The sequence below is a fragment of the Neophocaena asiaeorientalis genome, unplaced genomic scaffold (genome assembly GCF_003031525.2).
Source record: "Neophocaena asiaeorientalis asiaeorientalis breed wild unplaced genomic scaffold, Neophocaena_asiaeorientalis_V1.1 scaffold46, whole genome shotgun sequence".
Taxonomy (NCBI): Eukaryota; Metazoa; Chordata; class Mammalia; order Artiodactyla; family Phocoenidae; genus Neophocaena; species Neophocaena asiaeorientalis.
Window position 1 is genome coordinate 15,036,249 of NW_020175393.1, and position 10,109 is coordinate 15,046,357.

Sequence of the window (10,109 nt, forward strand, 5' to 3'; positions counted from 1 at the left end):
TTGTCCTGGGTGTTTACCTATGCCGAGGGTTGGCAAACTTTCTCTGTAAAGGGCCAGATAGTAAATATTCTAGGCTACACAGGCCATATGATCTCTGTTGCAACTACTCTGCCATTGTAGCATGAAAGTAGCCATAGACAATATGTAAGCAAATGGCCATGACTGTTCCAATAAATCTTTATTTACAAAAATAGGCATTGGGATGGATTGGAGCACGCATTCCTGTAGTTTGATAACCTCTAACCTAGATTAGATTTCTCAGCATTTCCTGCTGTTTGTAGCTATATGATTAAGTTCTCTCCATTGGAGGAATAGAAGTGATATTTGCCATGTCCAGATTTTACCAGTAAAAACCAGCCCTGTCCTTACTTTCCTTCATGTTATGTCCTCTTCTTCCTGCTGCATGAGATGACAATGAGGCCCTAGGGCAAGAATTCTCAACCTTGGCTCTACTGGACCTTCATTGTGAGGGGCTGTCCTGTGTGTTGTAGGATGTTTAACAGATCCTTGGCTACTATGTACTAGATGCCAGTAACATCTCTCCTAACTGTGACAATCAAAATTGTCTCCAGACATTGTTACATGTCTCCAGGGGGAGAAAATCACTCCTAGCTAAGAACCACTGTCTTAGAGTTGCCAGAAACACAAGATGGAAAGTACCTGGATCCCTGAATGACCATATGGAAGAGAAGTGCACATTTCTCCAAGCTAAACTTCTACTACATTAAACCACTGAAATTGGCGGTGGGCATGGAGGGTAGGAGGGTCTGTTTGTTAGCCTACCCTAACACAGTACTGATGAATTCCAAATCCATATCTCCACTGGTTTTCCAGCCTCTGGCCTTGCTCTTTTTTATTCCCTTCTCCACACCACAGAAAATCATTCTGAAAAGCAAATCTGATTTGCACATCGCAAATAAAACACTTCATGGCTTACTGTTGCCCTTACAATAAAGTCAAACTCTTCTAGAAGATTTACAACATCCTTCTGACCTGGCGTTTGCACTCTTCTCCAGCCTCCTCCAGCTTTATCTAGTATCTCTGTTTCCCCCAGCACATTCCCTCCTCCTCCCAACCACATACACACTCCATGGTCCAGCCACATAAGCCTTTTTTAAATTCCTGAAACTCTCCATGATCTAAGATTTAGCTTATTAGTTCTCTTAGCTTGAAACATTATGTTCTACCTAACCTCCTTCACAAGCCAGCTCCTGTTTATCTTTGGGATATCAACTTTGAATTCACTAATTTGGTGCAACTTTTATGAGTTTTCTATTGCTACATAACATTTTGCCACAAACTTAGTGGCTTAAAACAGCATCCATTTATTTGTGCACATTTCTACAGATCACAAGCCAGCCAGGCTTCACTGGATTCTCCGCTTAGACTCTCAGAAGGCTGAATTCAAGAAAGCAGCCAGGATGGGAAGAATCCACTTCCAAGCTCATTCAGATGGTTGGCCAAATTCATTTCCTTGTGGTTGTAGTATACTAAGGTCCCCGTCTCTTTGCTGGCTGTCATCCAGGAGTCACTCAGAGCTCCCAGGGTCTGCTCTCAAGTCTTTATCACATGCCTCCCTCCATGTTCAAAGCCAGTGACAGCACATCAAATCACAAGTATCTCTCTGACTTTTCCTTCAGCTACCAGCTGGAGAAAACTGCTTTCAAAGGGCTCACATGATTAGATTGTGCCCACCCAGGTGATCTTCCTTTTGATTAACTCAGCATCAACTGATTAGTGGCATTAATTACTTCTGCAGAATTCCTTGATCACCCAAGTTAATATGCTTATGAATGTGATATCACATTATATTCAGAGTCCCTGGGGATTAGGGTGGGAAATCATGGGAGTTCATCTTTAGAATTGATCCTACCACAGAGGCCTTTTCTGATTCCCTAAGCCAAGTTGCTTTTCTCTCCTTTGCGCCCTCACACCATCATTTATCCCTATCATGTCACTTATTAAAGACTTTTTAATAATAATTTGCTCAATTATCTTTCCTATCAGACAGATAATCCCCAGTTTTCATAACTGTAAAATGAGGATAATTATAGCATTCACATCATTAGGTTGTTATAAGGATTAAATGAAAATGTCCATGTAAAACAATAACTGAGCCTGAGACATACTAAGGGCCCAAATGATGTTAGCTGTTAATATTATTGCAAATATTGGAATTGTTAGTATTAAACATCATTAGGTTTTGAAGTGGGAATCCATATATCTTGCCTATTATTGTACTCTCAGCAACTAGCCCAGCGCCTACCTGGCATATGACTGGTAAGACACGAATGATGGGCAAATGAGGCAAATTCAAGGACTTGTCCAAGGTCTATAGAGAAAACATGTAAGGTTCTTTCTAAGAAAAGAGACAATCGTAAATTACTGGGAGCCCCAGAAGTGTTTTCAGATTCACAGTGCCAGAAAGAAAAGTGATACGTGCAAAATACCTCCTGCATTAACACAGAAAGTCATTGTCATATTCAGTCTCCAATGTATAAACCCTGTAAGCATGTTGCTAAAACCAAGATTTTGAATAAAAGAGCAATGCAAAATAAAACTGACAACTTATTGTCTCATGGACAGCAAAGCATTCTTGGTACAAAGTATCATATCCTCAAACAGCACTGAAATGGGTGTAAATACTTATTGTTCCTCATTATCCTAATTATCTATTTAAAGCCTATTTACCAGCAGTTAAGATGTTTTCTTTTTTCTGGGGTAATGGAGAGGGTATGGAGAAGCTGCATTCCCTTTCTGGCTTTCTAAATGTTTTCTCTAATTAGTTAACTTCCATTTACAGTGGAAGTTAAGTTCTGTTTTCTTAATGAATGACAGAATTCCACTGAAAATTGTAGTCTTTTATCCTAGAGGTTATAAAGCCATTATAAAGGCTTTGAGACAGAAGACTATTATAATGGTTTTTTTTTTTATTTTTGGCTGTGTTGGGTCTTCGTTGCTGCACACGGGCCCTCTCCAGTTGCGGCGAGCGGGGGCCACTCTTCGCTGTGGTGCACGGGCCCCCCACTGCAGTGGCCTCCCCTGCTGCGGAGCACGAGCTGCTCCAAGCATGTGGGCCTCAGTAGTTGTGGCGTGCGGGCTCCAGAGTGCAGGCTCAGCAGCTGTAGCTCACGGGCCTAGTTGCTCCGCGGCATGTGGGATCTCCCCAGACCAGGGCCCGAACCCGTGTCCCCTGCATCGGCAGGCGGACTCCCAACCACTGCGCCACCAGGGAAGCCCTATTATAATGGTTTTATTGAAAGGGTTTCGGAGAAGATTGCCTGTGACTGCCTTAGAACAGTATTATGCTCAGAGCATACTGTATATAAGCTTTCCCTCTAATGCCTGCTACCCTATATGAAAGCATGTATTTAATTGTTACATGGACATATAACTCCTAGGACAAATCACAGTAACTTTGGGAATTCCACATTTCTTTACAAATTGGTCAAGCTAAAATTCTAAGTATCAGCAACAGATCATACTGAACAACAAAGACTTTCTTGAACCCAGAAATTTTTCTTATAAAATCCTCTCACCGTCATTATCAGAATGGAAAGTAATCAAATTTATTCATCTATCTATTCATTCAACAAATATTTATTGAGAACTTTGTGTATGCAGGTCACTCTGCTAAACATTTAATAGAAGATTCTGAGTAAGTTCAGCCCTAGAACTTTAAATCTTATTCAACTTTTTGTTTTCATCGGTCTTGTTTCTTTAAGATTCATATTCATTTCTAGTCCTAGACCTGAGAGATTAATGCTCATTTCCTGGCTATGCAGCAATTCTTTTTATGTACTTATTTTTTAGTGAGTCCTTGACTAGAAATACGGTATTTTATTTTATGCATTAATTCATGTATACCCCTAGATTCTTCAAAAATAAGATTTAATACAGCTTTCAGAAACTTAGACAAATAATAACATACTACATGTTAGGAACAGCAAGAAATACAAAGGCAAATTAATGATAAAGGTATAAAATAGAGCCAGAAATAAGGCTAAGACAAAATAGAGTTATGAATATTTACAGTACTACAGGTAAGTCACAAATTTAACTCTGAGCTTTCTCTAATAGCAAAATGGAAATTGAGCATTTGTTCAACTCACTGTGTTTGTGCCTAAGACTAAGCCAAAACAGTTGGTCAGCAGAAATCCAACTATTTCTGAAACTTAGATTAAGGGAGGAAAAACGTTTTTCAAAAGAATCCTTGGAAAAAGAACTGCGAATGACATTCTTTCAGCAGATTAGAGTTTCTCAGCCTCGGCACCTTTGAAATGAATTAGCAAATAGACAAATTGTGTTAAGTGTGATTATGAAGACAAAATGGCAAAGATTTAATTTAGACAAGAAGAGATAAGGCAAACCCCAGGAATGGAAAAGAATATGACCTGAAGGATGATGGTATTTACCCAGTCCAAAGCGGGAGGGGACAGCATTCCTGGTGGAGGAACTGTGTGTGCTGAGCCCCCAAGGAGGGACAGAGCTTGGCGTCTGTAGGAGCTGTCAGAGGTCAGTGTGGCTGCCATGGGGTGAGTTAGGAGCAGGTGAGTCAGGGGTGGGAGTGGGGATGAGACTGCAGGAATGTTCCAGACCTGCGGTCCAACTGAAGATCCTGTGTTTCATTATTAAGTGCAACAGAGAGCCAGTGAGGGTTTTTTGTTTGTTTGTTTTTGCTTTTGCGGTATGCGGGCCTCTCACTGTTGTGGCCTCTCCCATTGCGGGGCACAGGCTCCGGACACGCAGGCCCAGCAGCCATGGCTCACGGGCCCAGCCACTCCGCGGCATGTGGGATCTTCCCGGACCTGGGCACGAACCCGTGTCCCCTGCATCGGCAGGCGGACTCTCAACCACTGCGCCACCAGGGAAGCCCCGGCCAGTGAGGGTTTTTAATCCAGAAAGTGATGAAACCAATTGGGGTTTTCAGTCCTCAAAACCTCTTACTATCTGCCCTTTAGAACTCTTTATCTCCTTCTTTCTTTTCAGGGCTCCTTTCCCGTTGGAAACAGGTGAGTGATTTTGGGAGTGTGGAAATAAGTGTTTTAAAATCTTATTATTGATAAAAAAAAAAAAAGCAGGTGCATGTCTGTAGGATCAGGTGGACAAAGAATGTTGGCAAGATCCCAGGGGGTGGCGCTAGTATCTGCCCGGCCCCCTGACCCTCAGAAACAGGTGTGAGCATGATAACCTTCATTTTCAAGAACCAGGAATGCTGAAGCCCTCAGTGAAGACACCCAAATAAAGATCAGGTCAGAGCCACTTTCTTCGAAGTCGAGGTTTCGAATTTCCGGGAAGGAGCTGCTGATAGTGGATCTGGCAGTCAACTGATGTTTGGGTATTTGCCACGTCATGTTTTATCTTTAGTATATGGCTTCCTTGGGAAGTGAACCTGACAGTTTATACGTATTCCAACAATTTTTGTAAAGTATAGTCAAGCATGTTTCTGTTTTGTTTTTCATTGAGATATAATTGACAAATAGCATTATATTGCTCTTTTCCGGTTATCGCAGCGTGAGGCACCATGAACAGCAAAGTCTCCGGCGACTCCCTCTGTGAGGTGGTGCGGGAAGTGCTGCAGGGGAACCCGCTCGAGGGCTGGAAGTTTTTGGAGACGGTGTAGCTTCAGATCTGCCTGAAGAACTATGACCCTCAGAAGGACAAATGCCTCTCAGGCACCGTCCGGCTTAAATCCACTCCCGTCCCAAGTTCTCCGTATGTGTTCTGGGGGACCAGCAACGTAGTGATGTGACGAAGGCTGTGAATATTCCGCGTATAGACATTGAGGCACTGAAGAAAGTCAACAAGAATAAGCAACTGGTCAAGAAGCTGGCCAAGAAGGATGATGCCTTCTTCTCTTCAGAGTCTCTGATCAAGCAGATCCCACGAATCCTGGGCCCAGGCCTGAATAAGGCCGGCAAGTTCCCTTCCTTGCTGACCCACAATGAGAACATGGTGGCCAAAGTTGATGAAGTGAAGTCCACAGTCAAGTTCCATGTGAAGAAGGTGCTGTGTCTGGCAGTGGCTGTTGGCCACCTGAAGATGACACGTGATGAGCTTGTGTTCAACATCCACTTAGTTGTCAACTTCCTGGTGTCATTGCTCAAGACAAACTGGCAGGATGTCCGGGCTTTGTACATTAAGAGGACCATGGGCGAGCCCCAGTGCCCGTACTAAGGCACAGCTTAGTAAACCATACTCCCACCATTAAAAACAAAAACCAAAAAAAATTATCTTGGTTTCAGGTGTACAGTATAATGATTGAATAGTCATATGTATTGTGAAATGAGCACCATGATAAACCTAGTTAACATCCATCACCATCTACAGTCAAGTGTTTTGAACATGTCTGTGAACTGAACTTAATTTTCCATGTAAACAAGGTTAACAATTTCCTTTCAGAGAGGTGAAAAGAACAGTATTGGAGACTAAACATGTGTTAAACAAAAACTAATCTGGTTTGGGCTTCCCTGGTGGCGCAGTGGTTGAGCGTCTGCCTGCCGATGCAGGGGACACGGGTTCGTGCCCCGGTCTGGGAAGATCCCACATGCCGCGGAGCGGCTGGGCCCGTGAGCCATGGCCGCTGAGCCTGCGCGTCCGGAGCCTGTGCTCCGCAACGGGAGAGGCCACAACAGTGAGAGGCCTGCATACCGCAAAAAAAAAACCAAACTAATCTGGGCTTAGTTAAGGAGAAGCTTCGTTCAAAGGGGTCAGGAAGGGAAGGGGGCCTATTGCGGTAGGGAGAACACCCCAACTGGAAGATCTGCAGGATCTCAACGGTCCAGCAGGAAAAGATTTTTCTTTAATACAGGGTGGGGAGTAAACAAGGCTAGAAGGAATCTGGTGTGGGGAAATAAGTGGAGTGGCAGGACAGTTAATCCAGGAATGTCTTTCCTTTGGGTCAGCTGATTCTCAGAAGGGTGGTTAGGGAAGGCTTGTACACTGGCTCAGAATGAGAGTAACTCAGAGTTCAAGGGCTTGGGGGAAGGAGACCAGCTTCACTCTAATTTGATCAAGTCAGGTATTTTGTTCAGATTAGTCAGTGGGTACAAACAGTTCAACCCATCATTTATGAGACAAGGAATGAGAATGTGGAGGGTGTGTGTCTGGCATTGCCAAAGGTCAGCAATGGGACATCTGGCTCTTATCTAAGTCATATGGGGAAAAATGTTTCTTGGCAGTAAGGCATTTCCCTGCACATAGAAGAGTGGGAGGATTTCTTAACCATTGCTGTTTCCCAAGAACACAGGCTCCCGCAAAGTTTAACATTGTCACGTGAATGAGATTGTTCCCAAAACCGATGCACAAGATAAGCAAAAAACACTGAGACTAGCCTAAAGAACTCCAGTTCATGCTGTGTTAATTTTTAAAACTATGAATGTTCCTGTGATATCAAGGAATATAAATATTGATGACATTAGTACAAAAATGCCCACCTTACCTTCTTTAGAGATAAAATGGGAAAAAGCCACTCCTATTTAAATAGGTAAGAGTCATCTAGATTTAGCATACAATTGTTTATTTTAAAAAAAGTGGACAGAGACGGGGTAAAATCAATATGTGAAGTTGAATGTTGCTTTGGATTGATCAGTGGTTTTAAACAAAATGAATCTTCCAAGTGTGAGGTTTTTTCAAAAAAAAAAAATCCTATGCCTACCTAATTAAGCCATTGGTCCTATCTTCTTTGGTATTTTAAAGTACTTTTATCCATGCAACCCCCCAAAATGGCTGTTTTGTATGTTTGACAAGTGTATCATTTCTCATTTTTTAAATTCATAATAATTATTGCATAAGAAATGAAATGTATGTTATATGAAAATATTGTAACATTAAATTTCAAATTAGCTAGAGTTCTAGAATTAAAAGTAATAATTAAAATATTATTTATATGATTAAAAACCACTTAGAGGCACTGGCAGAGTAAAGTAGTCATCAAAAAGGATGCCCAATTTAATATCTTATTAAAAGTTCAGCCAGAAAATTCTCTGTGGCAATTCCTTAATAGCTACCACCTTGACAATTTTTAAAAATTGAAGTATAGTTGATTTACAGTGTTGTGTTAATTACTGCTGTACAGCAAAGTGACTCAGTTATACATATATACATTTTTTTCATATTCTTTTCCATTATGGTTTATCACAGGATATTGAATACAAAAAAAAAAAATCCTATGCCTACCTAATTAAGCCATTGGTCCTATCTTCTTTGGTATTTTAAAGTACTTTTATCCATGCAACCCCCCAAAATGGCTGTTTTGTATGTTTGACAAGTGTATCATTTCTCATTTTTTAAATTCATAATAATTATTGCATAAGAAATGAAATGTATGTTATATGAAAATATTGTACCATTAAATTTCAAATTAACTAGAGTTCTAGAATTAAATATTGTAACATTAAATTTCAAATTAGCTAGAGTTCTAGAATTAAAAGTAATAATTAAAATATTATTTATATGATTAAAAACCACTTAGAGGCACTGGCAGAGTAAAGTAGTCATCAAAAAGGATGCCCAATTTAATATCTTATTAAAAGTTCAGCCAGAAAATTCTCTGTGGCAATTCCTTAATAGCTACCACCTTGACAATTTTTAAAAATTGAAGTATAGTTGATTTACAGTGTTGTGTTAATTACTGCTGTACAGCAAAGTGACTCAGTTATACATATATACATTTTTTTCATATTCTTTTCCATTATGGTTTATCACAGGATATTGAATACAGTTCCCTGTGCTATACAGTAGGACCTTGTTGTTTATCCATTCTATATATACCAGTTTGCATCTGCTAACCCCAAACTCTGAAGACATCCCTCTCCTACCCCCCACCCCCTTGGCAACCACCAGTCCATTCTCTCTGACAATTTTACTAACTAATTTTTGGGGAGAAATTTATTTCTGGGTAGGTTTTTTTTTTTTTGCGGTACGCGAGCCTCTCACTGTTGTGGCCTCTCCCGTTGCGGAGCACAGGCTCCGGACGCGCAGGCTCAGCGGCCATGGCTCACGGGCCCAGCTGCTCCGCGGCACGTGGGATCTTCCCAGACCGCAGCACGAACCCGTGTCCCCTGCATCGGCAGGCGGACTCTCAACCACTGGGCCACCAGGGAAGCCCCTATTTCTGGGTATGTTTTATCCTACCTTGTTCTTATCTTTTTATATAAACACATAAATGCCACATAAACAGAAAATGCTGCCTTGAAGTTTGCTAAAATGTGTAACAAACTTCCAGCAATAATAAAAGGGAGTATATAAAACCCCAAACCTCCCAGCCCCTCAGAACATGTCTGTAGGCAGGACTAAACTCTGCAGATCTAATGTACAGAGGCCAGCTAGTCACAAAAGCTCACCTGTACAGACCCACTAAGGATAGGTCTAGGTATACTGTTACTAATCAAAGGAGCAGATGAACTTCAGTCTTATTTTGGCCATGTAGTAATATTGTGGCCCAGGTTTTAAGTTGACTAAAACAAAGACAAATCTGTCGGAAGACTGTTCTCCGTGAGTCTCCTGTGTTTCTCTCTTTTGCACTGACCACTCTGGTCTGAACTAGCTCTTGGAGGTTGTTTGTATTGTAAACATTCGTGGGAGATAAAATAGTGTCTCCAGGGGAACACATGTGATCTAGGGGAACAGTTCCATTTTCTTAACTCCTTGCACTTTGTCTTCCTAATCGAAACTTGGTACCGACAGTGATCACCGCAGTGGAAGAAGGGACGAGGGCGGTGGGGATATTTGTGGATGGTGGAGATGTGTACCTGCAGGTGACAGGGAATGAAAATATGATCAAACAGGCAGTGAGATCAAAAAACTGAGGGAACTTCCTGCATATCTTCACACACTTACAGGAGTGGCATAAATACACAAGGTTTGGGATAAAATCATCTATAGAGGCGGGGCTCTGGAAGACGATCTCTGCCCCCAAAGCTTTTTTTAAGTTATTTTGAAATGTTTCTTGAATAACTAGTAAACAAACAAGCAATTATAGGGCATGGGTTTATCTGACTACTAAATATTTTAGGAAGTATAAGGCACGGATTTACCTTACTGAATAAACTAGTAACCATAGGGGTTATATTTATTTTCCCTATAACTCATTTCACAAGGAAATACAA

General features: G+C 41.3%; 1 pseudogene; it reads left to right on the forward strand.

Moving 5' to 3' along the window:
• The first annotated feature begins 5,524 nt into the window (after positions 1-5,524).
• On the forward strand, positions 5,525-6,177 carry LOC112413988 (60S ribosomal protein L10a pseudogene; annotated as a pseudogene).
• Positions 6,178-10,109: the final 3,932 nt, after the last annotated feature.